The sequence below is a fragment of the Triticum aestivum genome, chromosome 2B, assembly GCF_018294505.1.
Source record: "Triticum aestivum cultivar Chinese Spring chromosome 2B, IWGSC CS RefSeq v2.1, whole genome shotgun sequence".
NCBI lineage: Eukaryota > Viridiplantae > Streptophyta > Magnoliopsida > Poales > Poaceae > Triticum > Triticum aestivum.
Window position 1 is genome coordinate 767,188,797 of NC_057798.1, and position 25,348 is coordinate 767,214,144.

Sequence of the window (25,348 nt, forward strand, 5' to 3'; positions counted from 1 at the left end):
TCACTTAGATTTATTTGGGAGTTAGTAAATTTCTAAGAAATTCTCTCTTGCTTCACTTAAATTATTTTGAGAGAAAGAAAGAATTTATGCTCATGATCTTCACTTATATTTGTTAGAGCTTATCAAAAGCAACATATGAAAATAGTCCCAAAGTGATAGATATTCAAGGAGGATATAATAAAAACTTTCATGAAGATCATTGGACAAAATAAATTTGAATCTTAGTAATGGTTTTGAGATATGATGTGTGAGTCATGTTGATGAGTAATTGTGCTTTAGTAAGAATATTGATGTTAAGGTTTGTGATTCCCTATGCAAGCACAAAAGTCAATAGTTATGCAATGAAATTTATATCCTACTTATGGTGCATTATTCGGTGTTACTTATGCTTAATGCTTGGGTACGAGTTTTTTTGCTTTTTGGTTGGTCGCTTCTCAATCTTTTTGCTAGCCTTCATTTTGCACTATACGTATGATCACTACTTGTGCATCCAAAACCCTTTAAACCAGTTTTGCCTTATGAGTCCACTATACCTACCTATATGCGGTATTTTCATGCCATTCTAAGCAAATTTGCATGTGCCATCTCTAATGTTCAAAATAAATTTCTCTTTTGTGTGCTCTACTACTCGCGAGGTGGTAAAGGGTAGCCAATATTTTCCATGCTAGATGTGTTATTCTCACGATGAGTGTTTATTCACTTGTCATTGCACGAGAGTACGGCAAAGGTACTAGGGAGTCCCAGGCCCGAAATGAATAAATGAATTTACTTTATGTTGTCAAATAATAAATTCTTTGGAAAGTTTTGGTATGGAGGGCACCCGTGGATACGGCTAGCCATGGAAAGTGAAAGCTATGGTGGAAAAAGGAATAAACTTTATTTTATGTTTGGGAACCGCCTATGATGTATCTAGCATGGAAAGTGTTGGGATGCTCCAAGTCATTTTCGTTGGTAGGAAAAGTATGCCTCTCAAAAATAATTTTATCTCTCAATTTAAGCTTTGAGCTCTAGCACCTCTACAAATCACTATTTCCCTCCGCGAAGGGCCTTTCTTTTACTTATGCAATTTTTATTTTGAATTTGAGTCTCCATCTTGTCTTATAAAACACCAACTAATGTGCACTATGATCATATTTGAGCATTGGGTGTAGCTAATATTCGAGTGTGTTTCATGAATTGATCAACGATTGAGATGATGGGCTAGGGATAACTTGCTTTAGTGTTGATATTTTGAAAGGCATGGTTGCTTGTTGGTATGCTTGAGTATTAAAGTCTTCATGTCAAAACTAGACGATTGCTTTGAATCATATAAAAGTCCATAGGTCCATGCTATAAAGAGAAGAATGTGATGAACATGTTAGGCAGCATTCCACATCAAAAATTCTGTTTTTATAATTTACCTACTCGAGGACGAGCAGGAATTAAGCTTGGGGATGCTGATCCGTCTCCAACGTATCTATACTTTTTTTTATTGTTCCATGCTGTTATATTATCATTCTTGGATGTTTTACAATCATTTTATAGTCGTTTTATATCATTTTTTGGTACTAACCTATTGACATAGTGCCCAGTGCCAGTTGTTGTTTTCTGCATGTTTTTTACATCGCATGAAATCAATATCAAACGGACTCCAAACGCAACACAACTCCTGGAGGATTTTTTTGGGCCAGAAAAAAGCCAGTGGGCCAAGGAAGCACCTAAGGGGCTGCTCGAGGGGAGCATCACCCACCAGGGCACGCCAGGAGGCCCAGGCGCGCCCAGGTGGGTGCTGCCCACCTAGGGTGCCCCCCGAACATCCTCTTTGCTCTATAAATACCACAATATTCCAGAAACCCTAGGGGAGTCGACGAAATATTTATCCTGCCGCCGCAGAGTCCAGAACCACCGGATCCAATCTAGAAACCTTCATGGAGGGGTTCACCACTTCCATTGGTGCCTCTCCTATGATGTGTGAGTAGTTATTTGTAGACCTACGGGTCCATAGTTAGTAGCTAGATGGCTTCCTCTCTCTCTCTATCTCTCTCTCTCTCTTGATTATCAATACAATGGTCTCTGAGGGAGTCCTGGATTAGGGGGTGTCCAGATGGCCGGACTATGACCTTTGGCCGGACTCCCGGATTATGAAGATACAAGATTGAAGACTCCGTCCCATGTCCGTATGGGACTTTCCTTGGCGTGGAAGGCAAGCTTGGCGATACGCTATGAAGATCTCCTCCCACAGTAACCAACTCTGTGTAACCCTAGCCCTTTCCGGTGTCTATATAAACCGGAGAGTTTTAGTCCGTAGGACAAACAACAATCATACCATAGGCTAGATTCTAGGGTTTAGCCTCTCTGATCTCGTGGTAGATCAACTCTTGTAATACCCATACCATCAATATTAATCAAGCAGGAGTAGGGTTTTACCTCCACCGAGAGGGCCCGAACCTGGGTAAAAACATCGTGTCCCTTGTCTCCTGTTACCATCCGCCTAGACACACAGTTCGGGACCCCCTACCCGAGATCCGCCGGTTTTGACACCGACATTGGTGCTTTCATTAAGAGTTCCTCTGTGTCTTCGCCGTTAGGCCCGATGGCTTCTTCGATCATCAACCACGACGCGGTCCAAGGCAAGACTTTTCTCCCCGGACAGATCTTCGTATTCGGCGGCTTCGCACTGCGGGCCAACTCGCTTGGCCATCTGGAGCAGATCGGAAGCTACGCCCCTGGCCATCAGGTCAGGTTTGGAAGCTTAAACTACACGGCCGACATTCACGGGGACTTGATCTTCGACGGATTCGAGCCACGGCCGAGCACGCCGCACTGTCTCGATGGGCATGATCTAGCTCTGCCACTGGACAGCGCCCAGAGTGCCGCTCGGGAGTCCGCTCCGACCATTAGCTCGGAGCCGACTGCGCTAACCAGGGACGGACGGTTGGATGCCGCCCCAGGAGCCGCAATCTCTACGGCGATAGAGCCGAATACCAGCCTAGTCCTTTGCAAGGCTCGTGACTCCAAGGTGCCGGACTCCGTTCCGGACTCCGAATCTTCCGCACCCCTTCCGATCGAACCCCATTGGGCTCCGATCATGGAGTTCACCGTCGCGGACGTCTTTCAGCACTCACCCTTTGGCGATATCCTAAACTCCCTAAAGTCTCTCTCTTTGTCAGGAGAGCCCTGGCCGGACTATGGTCAGCAGGGTTGGGATACGGACGAAGAAGAAATTCGAAACCCACCCACCACCCACTTTGTAGCCACTATCGACGATTTAACCGACATGCTCGACTTTGACTCCGAAGACATCGACGGTGTGTACGCCGATGAAGGAGACGACCAAGAACCAGCACCTATAGGGAACTGGAAAGCCACCTCGTCATATGACATATACAAGGTGGACACCCCCAAAGTAGGGGATGGCGAGGAAAAAACGGAGGATGACCCCTCCAAGAAGCAACCCAAGCGTCGACGTCAGCGGCGCCGCTCTAAATCCCGCCAAAGCAAGAACGGCGAATCCGGCACCGAAGATAACAACACGCCGGACAGTGCCGAAGATAACCCCCTCCAACAGGATTCAGTGCAGGAGGACGAAAGAGCCAGCCCTCACGAGAGAGTGGCCGACAGAGAGGTTGAGGACGACAACTATATGCCTCCCTCTGAAGACGAGGCAAGCCTCGACGACGACGAATTCATCGTACCAGAGGATCCCGTCGAACAAGAGCGTTTCAAATGCAGGCTTACGGCCATGGCACGTAGCCTCAAGAAAAAACAGCAGCAGCTTAGAGCTGACCAAGACTTGCTAGCTGACAGATGGACCGAAGTCCTGGCGGCCGAAGAGTATAAACTCGAGCGCCCCTCCAAGAGCTACCCAAAGCACAGGCTGCTACCCCAACTTGAGGAGGAAGCAACTAAACCTACATCACCAGCGTATGATGCGCCCGATCGGCCACCCCATGGCCACGACAGAGAGGCCTTCAGGCCCTCGACCCAAGCCGCACCCCGGCACCGCTCAAAACATGCCAAAGTACGGGGAGACGCAACAGACCTGTGAGACATATTGGAGAACAAGGCAAGGCAAGCAAGATCGATCTACGGATCGCATGGGCGCCCCGCATCACATGATGATAACCGTCACACCAGATATGATAAATATGGCCAGGCCAAATACAACAGACCAAGCTCATCCGAGCTGCGCCGCGATATAGCCCAGTACAGGGGCGCCGCACACCCACTATGCTTCACAGACGAAGTAATGCATCATCAAATCCCCGAGGGTTTTAAGCCCGTAAACATTGAATCATACGACGGCACAACTGATCCCGCGGTATGGATCGAGGATTATCTCCTTCATATCCACATGGCCCGCGGTGATGATCTACACGCCATCAAATACCTCCCGCTCAAGCTTAAAGGACCAGCGCGACATTGGCTTAACAGCCTGCCAGCAGAGTCAATTAGTTGATGGGAGGACCTGGAATCCGCATTCCTTGGCAACTTCTAGGGCACTTATGTGCGACCACCAGACGCCGATGACCTAAGCCACATAATCCAGCAGCCAGAAGAATCGGCCAGACAATTCTGGACACGGTTCCTAACCAAGAAAAATCAAATAGTCGACTGTCCGGACGCCAGGCCCTTGCAGCCTTCAGGCACAATATCCGAGACAAATGGCTTGCCCGGCACCTGGGATAGGAAAAGTCGAAATCTATGGCAGCCCTTACGACACTCATGACCCGCTTCTGCACGGGCGAAGACAGCTGGCTAGCTTGTAGTAATAACATAACCAAGAGCCCTGGTAATTCGGATACCAAGGACAACAATGGTAGGTCACGTCGCAACAAGCACAAGCGCCGCATTAACGGCGACAATACCGAGGATACGGCAGTCAACGCCGGATTCAGAGGCTCTAAACCCGGTCAGCGGAAAAAGCCATTCAAAAGAAACCCTCCGGGCCCATCCAACTTAGACCGGATACTCGACCGCTCATGCCAGATACACGGCACCCCCGAACAACCAGCCAACCACACCAACAGGGATTGTTGGGTGTTCAAACAGGCAGGCAAGTTAAGTACCGAAACCAGAGACAAGGGGCAGCGTAGCGATGACGAGGAGGAGCCTCGGCCGCCGAACAACAGAGGACAGAAGGGATTCCCTCCGCAAGTGCGGACGGTGAACATGATATACGCAACCCACATCCCCAAGAGGGAGCGGAAGCATGCTCTCAAGGACGTCTATGCGTTGGAGCCAGTCGCCCCAAAGTTCAACCCATGGTCCTCATGCCCGATCACATTTGATCGAAGGGACCACCCCACTAGCATCGGTCACGGCGGATTCGCCGCATTGGTCCTAGACCCAATCATTGACGGATTTCACCTCACCAGAGTCCTCATGGACGGCGGCAGCAGCCTGAACCTGCTTTATCAGGATATAGTGCGAAAAATGGGTATAGATCCCTCAAGGATCAAACCCACAAAGACAACCTTTAAAGGTGTCATACCGGGTGTAGAAGCCAGCTGTACAGGCTCAGTTACACTCGAAGTGGTCTTCGGATCCCCGGATAATTTCCAAAGCGAAGAGTTAATCTTCGACATAGTCTCATTCCGCAGTGGCTATCACGCCCTGCTCGGACGAACCGCATTTGCAAAGTTCAATGCGGTGCCGCACTACGCATATCTCAAGCTCAAGATGCCAGGCCCTCGCGGAGTCATCGCGGTAAATGGAAACACCGAACGCTCTCTTCGAATGGAGGAGCACACAGCGGCCCTGGCGGCGGAAGTACAGAGCAGCCTCTCAAGGCGGCTCTCCAATCTGGGTATCAAACGCCCGGACAATGTCAAGCGCGCCCAAAGCAACCTACAACAGAGCCGGCCGGCACGATCCGAGCAAGCATAGCAGTGCGGCCCCAACCCCAGCCCTCGTCAGATGGTGCTATCGGTACCACACGTACATAATTACACTTTGAAAATACCATGGGCATAAGGGGAGGGGCACAACTACGGCACACCCAGAATGCGGCTCAACCGCACTTAGGGGCTCCCTATTCGACCGTTTTCCTTTTTTTATATATATACTTTCAGGACCCAACTACTCAGAAGGCCTGTCCGGCAATACACTCGCCGAACACACAATGCAACAACCAGGGTGAGGACAAGCCGCGTCGAATGTCCAGGTGGCCCCTATAACGAGTTAAATACATGTTTTTACTTACAAAACCCGCAGCTTGCCCCTGGAGGGGGACATGTCAAATAATCCCATCTCTTGCTTATCGCACTATTTGTATCGTTCTGCTTTCATAGCAGCCCCTTAATAATAAACAATACATAGCTTCTATCTATTATTGTATTCCCTTTTTATATATATGTTCAGTCATGACATTATGCAGTCATACACTTTGGTACGGCCAATACACCAGGGGCTTAAGCACCCCATAACATGGTGTGAGAAGACCGAACAATCTCATGAGTGCGGCACCCCGAACTTATAGCACTATATGCATCGGCTCTGAATCATGTCTTTGGTCAATAGTTGGGTTTGCCGGCTCCCATGTTTTGGTACCTTACGTTCCGCATTGTTGGCTAAGGTAGCGCTAGGAGAACTACTGCGATTGTGCCCCAGTTGAGCTGGGTTAACACCTCAGTAGAGAAAGTTAAAACTGACTGTCATGATAGTGCGAGAGACCGGTCGCTGTTCGCGAGGTTTTTCGAGTCCTTAAAGACTTATGCCGCTTAGAGCGAGGAACCGGACTTATCCGGCCTAGGCGTGGATAGCGCCCCGAACTCGGTCTTCCGAATACTAGGGGCTTCATCGAAATTTAAAATTGTAGAATTCTATGGCTAAGTGAGAGTAATAAAGCATTATAAGTCCGACGGCCTGGTTCCTTGTGCTGAGTGCCTCCCTAGATGGACCCAAGAATGGGAACAAGAGCGCTCAGGTTTATCCCGAACACCCCAGCACTCGTGGCATGGGGGTCGAAGCCGACGACTTGCATCTCTCAGATTTTATAAACGGCTGCATAGAAGGTAATATTTTAAATTAACAAGCGTTGCTTTACGCATATGAACAAAGTTTTCAACGTACAGGATAACAGATGCGAGCCTACTCAAAAATTACATCTTTGGAGCATTCGTCCGCTATATGGCGAGCAACCTTCAGGACACCCTTATAATACATCTCGGGCATGCGATACTCCTTGCCCGGTGGTGGCGCTCCGTCAAAAGCTTCTCAGCGTCCAGCTTGCCCCAGTGCACTTTAGCACGGGCAAGGGCCCGACGGGCACCTTCGATGCAGTTGGAGCGCTTGACGACCTCAATCCACGGGCACACATCCACCAGCTGCCACACCAGACCGAAGTAGCTCCTAGGCATGGCTTCTCCAGGCCCCAGCCGAGCTATGAGGCCCTTCATGGCCTGTTCGGCCACCTTGTGGAGCTTGATCATCTGCTTCAGCTGGTCGCTCAGGAGCACCGGATGTTCGGCCTCAGCATACTGAGACCAGAACACTTTTTCTGTTGACCTCCCCTCTTCGGCTCAGTAGTATGCGGCGGCATCAGACACACTACGGGGCAGATCGGCGAACGCTCCTGGAGAGCTCCGGATTCGGGTAAGTAGCAGATAATTAACTTTTATATTCTTGCTTTGCATAAAGAATGCCTTACCCGCCGCTATTTTCTTCATCGCCTCGATCTCCTGGAGGGCCTTCTGGGCTTCGACCTTAGCGTTTTTGGCACTCTCAAGAGCCAAGGCGAGCTCGGACTCTCGAGTCTTTGAGTCACGCTCCAAACTCTCGTGTTTTTCCACGAGAGCCTGGAGCTCTTGCCGCACCTCCGCCACCCGCGCCTCCTGCTTCTCTAGCTCGGCGCGCTCCAGGGACGCACTGTTTTCGGCCTTGGAGACCGCCTCCTTCAGGGTCGCCACCTCGGCCGTGGCCCCTACAACATTTAAGTTGGTCCTGTCATTATTTGCAACCAAGTATTTCTATATACATTTACATGCGGTATCACATGCCCTCCTCTCGAGCTGCTTCTTGGCACGGCCGAGCTCGTTCTCGGACCGCTCGAGGCTTCCCTTCAATGCATTGACCTCCGCAGTCAGTGCGGCAGGGGTCAGCAGCGCAGCCTGCATTCCCATATCGACATATTTTTATTAGGTTCCTGCGTATATCTTTTTAGATCCTCAGCACGGCTTTTCTTTCCGAACGCTGAACCGAGCATCAGGGGCTACTGTCTATGCGGTAACATTTTTATATGTTTTGAACACATACCTCAAAGCCTGTTAACAGACTTGTACAGGCTTCTGTCAGCCCGCTCTTGGCGGACTAAACCTTTTGAATCACCGCACTCATAACAGTGCGGTGTTCCTCGTCGATGGAAGCGTCGTTAAGCGCCTCCAGCATATTGTCCGGCGCCTCCGGATGGACGAAGGTCACCGGCGGCGTAGGCTTGCCCTTCTTATGAAGGCACCGCCTGTCGGACTCTGGAACCGCTGGTGGTTCCAGAGCAGTGTCCGGCCCGGGGCCAGACTTAGACCTCTCCGGGGCTTTACCCCCTTTGGGCCTGGAGTCCGGGAGGTCGCCTTGGGGCGCCTCCAGGACCACCTCCTCCTGGATCGGTTCCTTTTGGGCCTCCAGCTCCGCGTCGTCCGCAGGGAGCGGGGAGGAGGCCGTCAGAAGTGAAGCGCTATTCACATCCGACGAATTCAGGGAGCCGCTCGACAAATCGCCGAGCTGAGCTCTGGGTGGATTGCATAATTAAAGTTCGGCGTTAGAAGCTATCGAATAATAAAAGAGCGCCATGAGTCATTTGGGTAACCGAACTTACGATTTTCCCAGGGGCTTGACCCTGGATGGCCATTCCTCCCCGTCGTCTTCGGCATCGGAGGCATAGTCCGGCAGAAGGGTCTTCCCCTTCTTGGACCCTCCGGCCCCCCTAGTTGGGGCGGCCTTCCTTTTCTTTCCTCCCCCCGTTGGAGGGGGAGAGGCTTCTTCTTCTTCTTCTTCCTCCTCGTCTTCCGAGGCGGAGGGTGCGTCGGGGTTGTCGGGCGATGAATCCGACACCACCAGGCGCTGGGAGCTCTTTCGAGTCCCCGTGGCCTTCTTCTTGGCCTTCTTCTCCGGCACCACGTGAGGTGCCGGAACCAGCAGCTTCGTTAAACGAGCGTCCGCTGGGTCTTTGGGCAAAGGAGCCGGATAGTTGATCTGTCCGGCCTTCTTCTGCCAGTCCTGTTAAAAGGATGGGGGTTTAGATCCCGCATAGAATCAAATCTATGGAAAACAGATACCCCGTAATGGGAAAATTAGCTCACCGCACTGGCTTGGCGCTTGGCGCAGAATCCGTGATCCTCGATGACGGGAGGGGAGACCTCGGAGCTCTTGAATAGCACCTTCCATGCATCCTCGTGCTTTGTGTCGAAGAGCCGGGACAGAGTCTGGTGCTGGGCCGGGTCGAACTCCCACAAGTTGAAAGCCCGTCGTTGACACGGGAGAATCCGGCGGAAGAGCATGACCTGGACTACGGTGACAAGTTTAACCTTCCTGCTGATCAGGTATTTGATGCAGGTTTGAAGTCTGGTCACTTCTGCCGAGTTACCCCACGACAGGCCCATCTCTTTCCAAGACGTGAGCCGTGTGGGAATGCCAGATTGGAATTCGGGGGCCGCTGCCCCTTTAGGGCCATGCGGCTCGGTGATGTAGAACCACCCCGATTGCCACCCTTTGATGGTCTCTACGAAGGCACCCTCGAGCCATGTAACATTGGGTATCTTGCTCACCGTGGCGCCTCCGCACTCCACTTGGCGGCCGCCCATGACCTTCGGCTTGACGCTGAAGATCTTTAGACATAGGCCAAAGTGAGGCTGGATGCGGAGGAAGGCCTCGCACACGACGATGAACACCGAGATGTTGAGGATGAAGTTCGGGGCCAGATCGTGGAAGTCCAGGCCGTAGTAGAACATGAGCCCCCGGACAAACGGGTGAAGAGGAAAACCTAGTCCGCGGAGGAAATGGGGAAGGAAAACAACCCTCTCATGGGGCCTGGGGTGGGGATGAGTTGCCCCTCATCTGGAAGCCGGTGCGCGATGTTGTCGGACAAGTAACTGGCCTTCCTCAACTTTTTGATTTGCCCCTCCGTGACGGAGGAGGCCATCCATCTACCTCCCGCTCCAGACATGATTGGAGTATGTTGAGGTGGGAAGTGCGGGCTTGGGCGTTGGAGCTCGAGCGCACAGGGATGAATAAGTAAAGGAGGAAGAAGGCGTGAATGGAAAGGGCGGATTCTTATCCCCTTAAATGGGTGGCCAAAACTACGAGCCCCCACCGGCCTAATAAAACTCGCTTATCTCCCAGGCGCCGCGGTTAATGGCGCGGTTGGGTTACCCACGCCGGAATTGATGAGAATCCCGGAATAAGGGGACACGATCTCTGCTTTGACAAGACGTGCCAAGGAAACCGCCTCGCTAAACGCGGTGAGGTGGAACAGTAAAATGAATAAAAGCTTGGCCGTGGCGTGAGGTCACGCTACGGAATACGTCAGCAGATTAGATTGGTGCAAATGTTATTCTCTCTATGGTGGCATGTGGAACTTATTTTGCAGAGCCGGACACTATCCTGGTGTTCAACATCTTCTATGAAGTATTCGGAGGAGGAACCCGCCTTGCAATGCCGAGGACAACTTGCGCGCCGGACTCGTCGTCATTGAAGCCTGGTTCAGGGGCTACTGAGGGAGTCCTAGATTAGGGGGTGTCCGGATGGCCGGACTATGACCTTTGGCCGGACTCCCGGATTATGAAGATACAAGATTGAAGACTCCGTCCCATGTCCGGATGGGACTTTCCTTGGCGTGGAAGGCAAGCTTGGCGATACAATATGAAGATCTCCTCCCATTGTAACCGACTCTGTGTAACCCTAGCCCTCTCCGGTGTCTATATAAACCGGAGAGTTTTAGTCCGTAGGACAAACAACAATCATACCATAGGCTAGATTCTAGGGTTTAGCCTCTTTGTTCTCGTGGTAGATCAACTCTTGTAATACCCATACCATCAATATTAATCAAGCAGGAGTAGGGTTTTACCTCCACCGAGAGGGCCCGAACCTGGGTAAAAACATCATGTCCCTTGTCTCCTGTTACCATCCGCCTAGACGCACAGTTCGGGACCCCCTACCCGAGATCCACCAGTTTTGACACCGACAGTCTCCTTGAGATCCATATGATGTAAGTATTTTGGTGGTGTGTTTGTTGGGATCCGATGAACTTTGAGTTTATGATCAGATCTATGTTTTTATCCATGAAAGTTATTTGAGTCTTCTTTGATCTCTTATATGCATGATTGCTTATAGCCTCGTATTTCTTATCTGATATTTGGGTTTTGTTTGGCCAACTTGATCTATTTATCTTGCAATGGGAAGAGGTGCTTTGTAGTGGGTTTGATCTTACAGTGCTTGATCCCAGTGACAGAAGGGGAACCGACACGTATGTATTGTTGTTACTAAGGATAACAAGATGAGATATATATCTCCCTAGTAGATAAAGGGATCTCGTCTACATCATGTCATCATTCTTATTGCCTTACTCCATTTTTCCATGAACTTAATACACAACATGCATGCTGGATAGCGGTCGATGTGTGGAGTAATAGTATTAGATGCAGGCAGAAGTCAGTCTACTAATCTTTGACGTGATGCCTATATAATGATTATTGCCTGGATATCGTCATGATTATTTGAAGTTCTATCAATTGCCCAACAGTAATTGTTTTCCCATCGTTTGCTATTTTTCTCGAGAGAAGCCACTAGTGAAAACTACGGCCCTCGGGTCTCTTTTCATCATATATGCCTTTGCGATCTATTTTCTCTTGCATTTATTTTCAGATCTATTAAACCAAAAATACAAAAATACCTTAGTGTAATTTATTTGTTCCGCAATCTATTTATCCTATCTACCACTTTTTACCTCATGTTATTTGCCTACTTGAGGCGCCGTACCCGAAAGGGATTGACAACCCCTTTAATACGTCGGGTTGTGAGTATTTGTTATTTGTGTGCAGGTGCTGTTTACGTGGTGTGAGGAGGTTCTCCTACTAGTTCGATAACCTTGGTCTCATCATTGAGGGAAATACCTACCGTCGCTAAACTGCATCATCCCTTCCTCTTTGGGGAAATACCGACGTAGTTCTAACAGACATCAGTAGTCACACTCTGGGATCCTATCATGTCACACATTTCCTACATTCATAATTCAAAGATTAAACTTGTAAAATTCAATATATGTAGTATAAAAACTAAATTAGATCATTATTATTCATCATGGGTTGACTGTCGGTCTGTCAAGTGTTTTCTTGAAAACTCTCATCTCATCTCATGTGGTGTATATGGTGGACACTCCCTCAATGATTTTTCGACCGTCGGTGATGGTCCTTACTCATCCTTCCCCTAGGGCATAACAAAGGTCTAGCACCAGGAGAAGAAGGAGAAACGACCCCCACGACAACAATCGGGATTCTTCGTCCTCTCTCATATATGGTGTACACACTCCCTCACTGATTTTTCGACCGTCGGTGTGTTGTTACTCCTCCTTCCCCTAGTGCATAACAAAGGTGTAAGGGAATATTTATCCCTTAGTAGTTTTGGTGATTGATGGCAATGCTTTTGCGGACTAATCATGTGCATGGAGCTTTTCAGATATATCATGACTGAACGCAAGATGATTTGATGCCCCTCGAAGATTACAGAATGCGGCGCTTCTCTATGTTTTTTCGGTGGATTTGAGTCGTAGGAGAGCCATACTATTAAGAGGGGTTCCACGCTGGAAAGGTTTGGGTGGAATCTCACATACACATTCATTTTGCACCACCTTTCCTTTGGCTCTTTGGAGTTTCCTCCGTCTCACCATATCTCTGCAGAATGAAGGACTCCGAGTGTTGTTGTTCATAGGTTGGCTGTAGTACTGCTCCACAGAGCGGTACTACCGCAGGCACCAGCGGTAGTACCGGGCTCCGGCATGGTAGTACCGTGGGCGCCCACGGTAGTACCTCTCCATCTGAGCGGTAGTACCGTGAGCTCTGGCCTGGCACTGCTGCGCAAGCGGTAGTAGTGGCGGATGTAATTTTTTACATCCGCGCCCTGCGCGGTAGTACCGTGCTCCGGTGCGGTAGTACCGTGAGCTCTGGCCTGGTGCTGTTGCGCAAGCGGTAGTAGGCGAGGATGTAATTTCTTTACATCCGCGCCCTACGCGGTAGTACCGTGCTCTGGTGCAGTAGTACCGTCCTGCCTAGCCAGGCACAACAGCATGAGCGGAGGTAGGGGCGGATGTAATTTTTTACATCCGCACCCTACATGGTAGTACCGCACCTGGCTTGCGGTAGTACCGTGTCGGACTTTTGCATAGATAAAATCTCAGCAGATGTAGTCACGGATGTATTTTTTTATATACCGTGCCTGGACGGTGCCTGCCTTGCGGTAGTACCGCATGGGTTTGCGGTAGTACCGCGCCAGCGGTTCTACCACACCCTGGCAGTGCTCATCTGGTCAGGTCCAGGCCCTGCCACGCCCACGGTAGTACCATGATCCTCCGCGGTAGTACCCCAGGCCCTTGCGGTAGTACCGCTCCTTTGGTGCGGTAGTACCGCGGGTCATGGGCTGAGTGGTGGGTAACGGTTGGAGTTGTTCCCCCACTATATAAAGGGGTCTTCTTCTCCAAGAAGACTCACCTCTTCCATCCCTAAACTCCATTATTCCTCCTAGCTCCATTTTTGCCCGATCTCTCTCCTTAGCAAATCAAACTTGTTGATTTGCTAGGGATTGGTTAAGAAGGCCCCGATCTACACTTTCACTAAGAGAAATTTGATTCCCCCCACTAATCCCTTGTGGATCTTATTACTATTGGGTGTTTGAGCACCCTAGACGGTTGAGGTCACCGCGGAGCCATAGTCCATTGTGGTGAAGCTTCATGGTGTCGTTGGGAGCCTCCAATTAAGTTGTAGAGATTGCCCCAACCTTGTTTGTAAAGGTTCGGTCGCCGCCTTCAAGGTCACCAATAGTGGAATCACGGCATCTCGCATTGTGTGAGGGCGTGAGGAGAATACGGTGGCCCTAGTGGCTTCTTGGGGAGCATTGTGCCTCCACACCACTCTAACAGAGACGTACTTCCTTTCAAAAGGAAGGAACTTCGGTAACACATCCGCATCTCCATCGGTTCCCCTTTTGGTTATCTCTCACCTTTACTTGTGCAAGCTATATTGTGTTCTATCCTTGTTTGCTTGTGTGCTTATTGTTGTTGCATCATATAGGTTGCTCACCTAGTTGCATATCTAGACAACTTACTTTGATGCAAAGTTAAAATTGGTAAAGAAAAGCTAAAAATTGTTAGTTGCCTATTCACCCCCCCCCCTCTAGTCAACTATATCGATCCTTTCAAAAGGTCTAGCACAAGGAGAAGAAGGAGAAACGACCCCCACGACAATAGTCGGGATTCTTCTTCACTCATATATGGTGTAGACTTTCTCCTTCACTCATTTTTTTACTGTCATGATGGAGCCTCGATAGACTTAAAGTCAACCCAAAATGTCATTTAATTATCTTTCTAGAAAATCCGAGTGACTCGGTATTTCCTACATATTCTAGCACAAGTCATGCCAAAATTCACGGAATAATCCGGTATGACCTTTGCTAGAAAGGACATATCGAGCGCCTGATATTTGTTGAAATGGAAATTAATCGACACTCCGGCAAAACATAGGCCACTTGGAGGTGTTTGGCTGGTCATCACATTGTCGCAGCTTCTCATCTACTACTCTACTACATCTATAAAAACATCTACATCATCATCGACATGGGGATTTGGCTGGTCTCACCTCAAGGTCGGAGGGGGTCGGTGACGGGGACGACAGCGACCGGGATGATGCAGGGGCTCCTTGATTTCTACAAAAACAAAATTGAAACAAAAACATTATTAGGACTTAGTGAAACCATACACTACAAAAAAATACACTTCCGTGATGATACGTGTTTGTCACAGTAGGTCGCGTTTTTTGTCATGCATGTATATCCATGACGATTTTATGACAGAATCATGATAGTCATACCTGTGCTGTCGTAGAAGTGTTCCATGACATTACCAAAATTATCATCACGGAAGTGTCCACTTCCATGACGATAAATCGCGCGTCACAGAAGTGCTTTCGTTAAGGGTGACCGACACGTGGCATCCATCGTAACGGAACGCCGTTAAGCTATCGGGTCGGGTTTTGGATCCGATAACCCATTAACAGCCCTGACCAATGGGGATTTTCCACATGTAAAATCATCATTGGCTGGAGGAAACACGTGTTGGCTTATCATTGGGACAGATGTCATCCACTCACTGGACAGAAGGCGCCTATGATACGTCGACATGTGGCACGGCCCAACAGTGGCCGATTCCTATGAAAAGTTCGGCCCGTTTGACTTGGTCAAAAGCTGGCGGGCCGGCCCATGGAAAGCCTGTTAACGGCCTGTTAGCATATAGCCCATTTACAGCCCGCTAACCCAAGGCCTGTTACGCCCTATGTGAATTAGGCCCAGTAACATCATCTGGGCCATCCAATATGATTCCAGCCCGTTTTCACTTCTGGCCCATGTATGACCCATGACGTCTTTTGGCCCATATGAGGCCCTTTGTAACTCTTGGCCCATTAGCGGCCCCTGCTGAAACTTGCCCGTAATGAACAGTGTATTACTTTACACCCATTAACGGCCCACGGTGAAACTGGCAGTTATTCCGTTGGGCCGTTTCCAGCCCAAGTTAACTTTCGGCCTTCTGAGGGCCCATTTATTCTTGGGCTCATTTGCAGCATTCGGTTACTTAAGGCCCGTTACTGTCATTTTCTGCTTGTGGGCCAAATTCAGCCCGTCATTACAGTCGTCCCGTTTGTGGTCCGTTAGTTTGTTGGGCCATTTTCATAGCATCACCAAATACGGCCTATTAATGGCCTGTTATGGTCAGCCCATAAAACGTACGATTTCCATTATAGGCCCGTCTACGGCCCATTAAAGGCCCATACAAGACCCATAAATGAGTCGGCGGCCCATGGATCCTACGTGACATAGAAGGCCCATGGATCCTGTGAGACGTAGAAGGCCCATGGATCCTGCGAGACGTAGAAGGCCCATGGATCCGACGGCCCGTGAAGGGCCATGGTCAGGCGAGTTGGCCCCCATCTAAACGATATAGCATATTCAAAGAATTATCCTACTCAATACTATAACCTCTAAAAAGCATACACTATACAACAAAGATATCAAGGCATAGAAAGGTAGAATAATCCTACACTACACAATAAATAAATTACAGCCGATTATACCCACTGGGCATTATGGTTCGGCACAGGTGATAATAAAGCATACACAAACAGCAAATTACATACACTGGGCAAATACAGCTCATACATCATGGACGCGCATCAACTTAACTCCATTTGAACTATAATCTCTTCAGAAAATAGGATTGGCTGGATTCAGATAGCACAAATTTCAGTCTGCAAAATCTCCAATTCCTTCATGGTTACCTCGGTGTCTTGTTTCATTTTTTTGACTCCTGCATCTAATACCCGCATGTCCAGTCTCAACTTGTTGATTATACGTTGACAATCATGTACACGTTGTCTTGCCACCTCTAGTTGATGCTCGAGAACATCAGCACATTCCAATTCCAATCCATAATCATTCGGTAACGGCCATGCCGCACTGCTCGCAGATTTTTGTGTTGATGTCACTTCATCCTGAAATGTTTCTGTAAGTACACATGACTAGGGCAAAAATATAGTTACAACAGTGAAGCGAACAAGACACTATTTTGTACTACATGGCAAAACAGGACTAACAATAATGTTACACGTCACTTTCACAAAAAAATGTTACACGTCATGAAGCATAAGCAGGTGATATTTTAAAAATTATAAAAAAGATAGTCTGTGCAGCCTGCATACAGAAATCCCTCTTAGCTCACCAGAGGAGCATGATGTTGGGGCCCAATCGAAAACACAGACAAGTTACAAATTTAGACAGCACGTTGCGTATAAGTAAGCAAGCAGTTGGCCATTCTGTACCTCAATTAAAGTCTTAGGGAGCATAATGAACAGCAGAGGGTTTCATACAAACATACTACAGCAGGCAAAACTATGCAATCATTAGCGTAGTATAAACTAGATTGTGAGCCTCATGCAATAATAGTTGGTTAATAGACTTCAAAGCTTCAGGCACACTTCGGCAGAGTAATTAAATGGTAACGCCTTTAATTATGTCAACTAATAGTGATACAAGTACCGAACATCAGGCATAATTATTTGGGCATCTCATTAAGTGAGGACAAATAAAGCAATTGAAAAGAGAAAATTAACTATGCCTGAAACAAACAAGGAATTGAACTGTTGAGTTGCATACAGTGACTTACCTTAGCAGGTTGAAGAGGCTCAGCGCAGCTCCTACTTCTCTTGCAAGGCTCCTTCCTAACATCTTGTACTTGGAAATCCTCAATCTTATCTTCATTGCACCCCCTCTGCAAGGTGACACAAACTAGTTACTCGTCTCCTTGGAAGATAAATATGCATACTTTCCAGTCTGTGAACACAAAAGGATGAGATTATAACAAAACAACACCACATAATGAAACATGCCGCATCTCTTGCACTTGCACACAATGAAATGAGCATTTACTATGTCTGCACTATGTAAAAACTAGGCATACCTTCGAACTGGATCTCCAGGTACTCTTGGAGAGCCTACTGTAGTGTACAGCCAAACCTTTATGTCACCTATGAGTTAGACAAGGCCCCACTACAGCAGCCCTTAGTGTTTAAATCGTTGACAAGCTCTGTTAGAGTGTTAGGTCAAGAACAGCAAGTAATCAAAGCAAACAGTCCTAGTATGGCTGGCTGATGCAAACAAGCAATTGAACAGATGTGTGAGCAAATCTTACATATCAAGAAAAGAAGCAAAGAAGGAGGCTTAAAGACCATCACTTGACTGACCAGATTTAAGGGGCATTTAAACATCATGTGCAACGTATGAACTAACATAAACATTGCATATTCCAGATTCTACAATGGAATGCACATGTATTAGGTTATGCCATGTATGATGATGCCTAAATGTACAGATAGCAGGCAGGAGTGATTCATCATTGCACGCACAATTGAATTGCAGGTTAAGGGCCAGTTCGATTCCGCCTTTTCAGGGCATATTGTCAAAATAAGCCATAAAAGATGTAAAGAAGTCATTTTTGAGTTATGGGCTTGGGCTTAACTAATTTCGCTTTAGAGGGGGGTGTTTCGGGTAGAACCTCACTCAAAATTGAAGGGAAGGGGAATAGTGAAATGACTCTGTTGTCTGCCTATATTACACTCAAAATGCAACTGCTGACGCCCGTGTCACACCTGACCCTCAAGTAAAAACAAACACGCAAGCATTCATTGCCCTGCCCGCTTGCATCTCCTCTCCCCTTTCCCTCTACCTCGATCCCCTGCCTGCAGCACTAGGGTTCCTCCAGCGAGCCGTCGCCACTGGTCCCATCTAGCCTGGTCCTCGACGATGCTATCTCCAGCTAGGCTACATGGCCGGAGGATAGGGGCAAATCTCCCTGGCTGCTCCTCCCTCTGGCGCCGCCCCTCATTCTCATGGTCTCCAGCAGCTGCTCCACTATGGTTCGTCCAACGCACTACTCCGGCGGGCGCTGCACAACTACGGCTGATGCCACACTGCGGCAGAAGGCACCTTGTTCCCCCTGCCCTCCTCCCAGGCCATGGCCTTGAGGTGCTGTTGAAGGATGAGCTCATCCAACAAGGTGAGGATCTCCTCTGATTTTTTGCCAAATTTTCATTCTGATCCACTATACGATGAATTGCTATGAGCTGCTTCTGCTGCTGCTATATGATGCATTGCTATGAGCTGCTCCTGCTGCTGCTATATGATGAATTGCTATGAGCTGCTGCTGCTGTATGATGAGTTGCTATGAGCTGCGACTGCTGCTATATGATGAATTGCTATGAGCTGCTGCTGCTGCTATATGATGAGTTGCTACAAGCTGCTCCTGCTGCTGCTATATGATGAATTGCTATGAGCTGCTCCTGCTGCTGCTATATGATGAATTGCTATGAGCTGCTGCTGGTATATGATGAATTGCAGACTGCTGCTGCTGTATGATGAGTTGCTATGAGCTGCTGCTGCTGCTATATGATGCTTTCAGGTGGTGCTGCTATATGATAATAACCAGCCACTTGGACCATCGAATTTCAATAAATAATTGTTCTTCATTTAAATGTGGGCCATGTTTCTTCGTTTAAATTAGGCAATGGGATCTCTATGGAAAACATTGACCAAAGTAGATTGTGCCAAGTAGATGGTATCTTTGTATTTGCATTTTGAGCAAATAGTGATGGTCTGTTTTCCTATCATATTAATTACTGCACTGGGTTCAATTTGTGATGTTTGCAAGTCAAATTAATTTCCATATGGGCAGCAAAATGAAAAATATATAATGCAATCTAGACTTTCCACTGATCATACCAAAGATAAGCTGAAAACGCAATGAAAAGAACTGGTTGGCGTATTACATGGAGCTTATATTCACAGGTGCTTATTTTCTTAGGATAACTCGTAATAACTGTCCCTAAGAAACTTGGCTAATAGAACTGGCATACAAATAACATGTCACGATGATTGCAATGGAGGAGTGACATACCATAGCACACTGTATAGGCTCACCGCTGCCTCTCCTTTTTTTGCGATGTTCCATGAAATTGCCACATACATCTTGTACTTTTTCATTGTGTAACCCTATCTGCAAGTTGACACGGCTAATTTCAGACATCTCTACATGATACTACATTGCATATCCCTTGCGCATATTTAAACCACCAATTAACGATTGTGTGCGTACCATAAACTAGCCATGACTCTGTATGCTGGACTAGCAGGCACTCTAAGGGAGCCTAATGTAGTGCACTGGAATTCCTACATGCCACCTACGATTTTGTGTAATGTACTGCCCCTATTCCTAAATACATGTCTTTGTAGAGATTCCAGTATGGACCACATACAAATGTATATAGATGCATTTTCGAGTGTAGATTCACTCATTTTGCTCCGTATGTAGCCTATAGTGGAATCTCTAAAAGACTTATATTTAGGAACGGAGGTACAAGGTAGTATCATGTATGACATCTACATATCTAATTTAGCAGCCAGTAGTAGAAATCATTGTCTGCACAAAGGGATTACTGGTCGAAAATCCTAGCAAAGCATGCTGGCAGGCACAGAACAATACAAGAGAGAGAGACGCGCTTACAAGATCATAGCAATGCCTCAGTCCGAGATCTTGGTTGGACAAGCTATTAGATCCAGAAGAAACATCGTCCTTGTAGTTTTTGCCAGCTGCATAACAGGTAACAGCGACCGGTTAGTATATTTGAAGTGCATCGGGCAGGTGATGCTGGACGGGTTTGAAGGTGACAAGTACCTAGATCATGAAGGGTGCTTGGCATCTCTCCAGATGTTGGGAATCAGGTTAGAAACATCGAGGGTGATGACGTTGCACTGGCTATTGGGGTACGGTAAGGAGATCTACAATCGTCGAGTAGGGTGTTTGTGGAGCGGCTCCGGTAGGGTGGACTACGGTGTGGGCGAAGTGGATCTGTGGCCATGGATGAGGGCGTAGGTGAAGCTGCTCCGGTGGTTGGGTTAAGGATGGTGTCGACAATGCGGATCTGCGGCCGTGGGCGGGGCGTCAGAAGCTGCTCCGATGGTTGGGTTAAGGATGGTGTCGACGATGCGGATCTGCGGCCGTGGACGGAGCGTCAGACGCTGCTCCGGTGGTTGGGTTAAGGGTGGTGTCGACGATGCGGATCTGAGGCCGTGGACGGGGCGTCAAAAGTTGCTTCGGTAGGTTGGATGAGGGTGCGAGGAAGCGGATCTGAGGCCGTGGACTTGTGAGTTGGCAAAGCGGCCCCGGTAGGGTTGAGAATGGTATAGGCGAAGCTACTCCGGTAGGGTTGATGATGGTGTCGGCGAAGCGGCTCCGATAGGGTTGAGGAAGGTGTCGGCGAAGAGGATCAGAGGCCGTCGACGGGGGCATCGGTGGGGCGACTCCGGGTGGTGTGGATGAAGCGTCTCCGGTGGGGAGTACGAATGAGCCGCTGCAAATGCCCAGCGGTTGACGATAGTACTGGCGAAGCAGATCCGGCATCGTGAACAAGGCCGACACTGAATGGGCTGTGGTACAGTGGTGGATGAGCAGTCTACTTGTTTCTAGGGGAGGTGGGAGGGGTAGATGCGGCCGCAGAAGCAGATCCGGCGAGGTGGACGCCGCTGGCAGTGAATGGGCTATGGTACGCCGGTGGATGAGCAGTCTAGGGTTTCGAGAGGGGAGGGGAGAAAGGGCGATGAAGTACGGACGGCGTGATGTAAGATGCTCTGGTGCTGTGGAGTTAGTCGTTTTTGCGGGAGGGAGAGAGGAAATGGGGGTGCCGTGTAGTCGGGGGAACCGGAAGTTACCAAAGCAGCCCCGACCTATCATGTAGATGAGGGCGGTATTGTAACTGTTGGTCTCCGTGCACCAAGGACAAAAGGGGGATTTCGCATGCTAAAGACTAAGGTGGCGGAAATTTTAGAAGGAGGCGGGAGATTTTGCCGCCCGCGGGATCGTTCGTATCCAGTTTCAACTAATTTTGGACCGTGCTAGCGGGAAGGTCATGCTAGACTGTGTACACGGGGCACGCGTCAGCAGTTAATAACTGGTGTGAAGTCCACCCCAGAAAAAAGACAATAACTCGGGATGATGCGCCGATAACTTGGACGTTCACACGGGCGCGGCCAATCGTACGGGTGTAGTGGCGCGTTCTCAAAAAAGGGATCAAACGCTCAGCCTATGTATTTCTCGTGTAAATAGATAATTTGGTGCCATTGGTTATTTACTTTAAACATAATGCATTGACGTGTTAGTGTAGAGGCGCACAAAAAGAAATGGATATTGTAGTTAGCTACTTAAAAGTGTTACCTCATATGATTACATAGCCTCCATTTCATAAATTGCGTACCCGTTGAATTCATATATGAATATTACATATATTACTTCAAAATAGAAACTTAAATCATCCAAGACTAATGAATTTGAATGCAAGAGTAACAATGGTGCATGTGCATGATAGCTACATTGGTTGTTTGAAGAAACATCACTGTAACTTTGGCATGCACAACTGAAAAGGTTTATTTAAATAGAAAAAATGTGATATGTGAGTGTCCAATCTTTACAGCGTTGAATCGATATTGTACCTTTGGCCACGATACGAAGTAGATATTGACTTATGTTCAAGCGATGCACGTCCACGATCGCTAGATAGTGATACGTGAATGAATTGTGCAATCTCTCTCACACGCATACATATCTCATTTCCCTGTGGGCATCGGAATCACACACGCGCACTTCATGTATTTCTCTCCCTCCGTCAGGGTTAAATTCGTCTTTCTACCCCGTCCTACAAGTCTCTCACACAGAAACACACACGCTCTCTATGTCTAACACGCCCACCCCTTTAGTTCCGCCCACCCGCAGCCACTAATGTCTCAAAGTATAATAATGTCTCTCACACATATGCTATCTACCTATCCCTTAATATAGCTAGATATGTGTCACACAAACTCCTTCTCCCTACTAGCAAGATGCCCATGCGTTGCACGGAACATCAAGATGCATTTGTATGAGAAGTTTATCTTGTGGGAGAAAAGGATGAACGAGGGAATGCCTTATTTGCAAATGCGGAGAGGGGTGTGGGTATCTTTTTGCAAAATTGCCATATTTTCCTTCCTGTCCGTTGGATATAAATCGGATGGCCTATATTGCAGGATGGCAGGAACACCATCATCACCAACTCTGTTTTTTATAAGAGTAGAGATATGTGAGTGTCACTGCCCCCCCCCACACACAACACACCCACACTTCCCAACACCGAAGGAGTAGGGTGACACCTCGATCTTGATACTAATCTATCGACTGGCTTCTCTCTCAAACATACACACACACACACAACCCGACACCGAAGGAGTAGGGTGACACCTCGATCTTGATACTAATCTATCGACTGGATTCTCTCTCAAACATACACACACACACACTACCCGGCACCGAAGGAGTAGGGTGGCACATCGATCTTGATAATAATCTATCTACTCCTCTTTCAAACACACACACACACACGCACACACTCGCTAGTTGTGCCTCTGTGCCTACCGCGCACACTCTCGATACGTCTTTCTCTCCCTCCCCCCCCCCAACAATGACAGCAGAAGGGTGACAACTCGATCTGATCATAATCTGTCAATTGGTTTCTCTCTCAAACATTGTGTCTCGGTGCCTCGCTCGGTAGCCCCCTCGATATGTAGACTTCTCGCGCGCGCACAGCTGTAGTGACGATGACGCTGAACCCAGTGTGCCTTGTTTTTACCGGCCTCATGTGATAGTTTTCACCCTGTTTTCTGTTAATTAACAAGGCAACCTTTTCTTTGTTACTACTAGTGAATCTGAAATCATTCGGGGTAGACATAAAATATATCACTTCAACCCAATTATCGCAGCAACTATTTTAAAAGAAATTAGCTAGCTGCCCGTGCGTTGCACGGAACATCAAGATGCATTTGTATGAGTAGTTTATCTTGTGAGAGAAAAGGCTGAACGAGGGAAGGCCTTATTTGCGAACGTGGAGAGACGTGTGGGTATATTTTTGCAAAATTGCCATAGTTTCTTTCCTATCCGTTAGATATAAATCCGACGGCCTATATTGCAGGATGGCACGCACACCATCATCACCAACTCTGTTTTCTACTCCCTCCGTCCGAAAATACTTGTCATCAAAATGGATAAAAATAGATGTATCTAAAACTAAAATACGTCTAGATACATTTCCTTTTATCCATTTTGATGACAAGTATTTCCGGACGGAGGGAGTATTTGTCTTTTTAGAGATTTCAACAAGTGACTATGACCGGACCTTACCAACATACTCAAAAAAGTAGTCCATAATTTTGATGTTACCCTCTTTTCTTGGCGGTGCAGTGCCATCTGGATACCTCATAAATAAATCAAGGACAAATCTGACCCCTTCCTGAAAAGACATACGTAGCAAAATGAGTGAATCTACACTCTAAAATATGTCTACATACACATCCGTATGTGGTAGTCCATTTGAAATCTGAAAAAGACAAATATTTAGGAACGAATGGAGTATATATAAGAGTAGACATGGAGATATATCTCCAGCATGGTCTAGAACAAAAATGTGCTGGGCTGGTTAGCGCCGGATGCTCGCAACGCGATGACATGAGTTCGAATTCTGTCTTTTAACTTTAGATTTTTATATTATATATTACTCTACTTATTTAATATATACTTCTTTCGCTACTGTACTGACAGTGGAACCCACAGAGTACTTAGAATATTAAGGATGGACTTGTTTCTTTTTAACTTTCTGTACGAAGCTGTAGCCACCCTGCAAGTCACGTGTACACTGTACATGCAATTAACTTTTTATAGAGGGACAATCATACAGGCAATTAACTCAAATGGATTGGATGTCACTCTATTATTTCCAGCATAAAGAGCATCTCCAACGGCAGCCGGCAAATTTCCTCCCGCTTCCTTCCGCGGAGGACGACATCAAACGCCAGCGGCATACATTTTTACAACTCTAACCAACCAGATGAAATTCGTGCAAACACGGACTGATTTCATATAAGCATGAAGGATTTCGTATAAAAAAGCCGGATCTTCATATAAACATGATGGATTTCATTACATTTACATGAACTAAGAGGTGCCAATCCGGCTCTCTTGTATAATTAATACTCCCTCCGTCCGGAAATACTTGTCCTAGAAATGGATATATCTAGACTTATTTTAGTTCTAAATGGCCGCCCGCGGATCCCTTTGTCTTCCTCATGTCCGTCAGACACTTGCGGGGTCGACGAAGGTCCTCGGAAGAGACGAAGCAGCAAAGAAACCACCTGAATCCGCGGTCGTCGCCTCGGCGGTGGCCTTCATGGGTCCCAAGTGGCGGCGGCCTCCCGTGTTCTACTTCTCCTCGATGATGGCGGCGGACACGGAGAAGCTGGCCACCGACTCGTCGCTCTCCACGCCCCCGGCTTCTGTCTCTGCCTGCATGGCGCTGCCGCAGGCACGGGAGGCGCGCCCACAGACACGGGAGGCGCGGCCACCGCAGACACTGGTGGCGCGGTACGACGCGGCAGCGACGGCGCCCGTACCGGCGTGCTCGCCGCCGTGCCGGCGTGGAGCAACTCGCCACTCCTCATCGAGCTGAACTGGAGCGGCGAGTTGCTGAACCACGCGCCTGCTTGGGGCGGC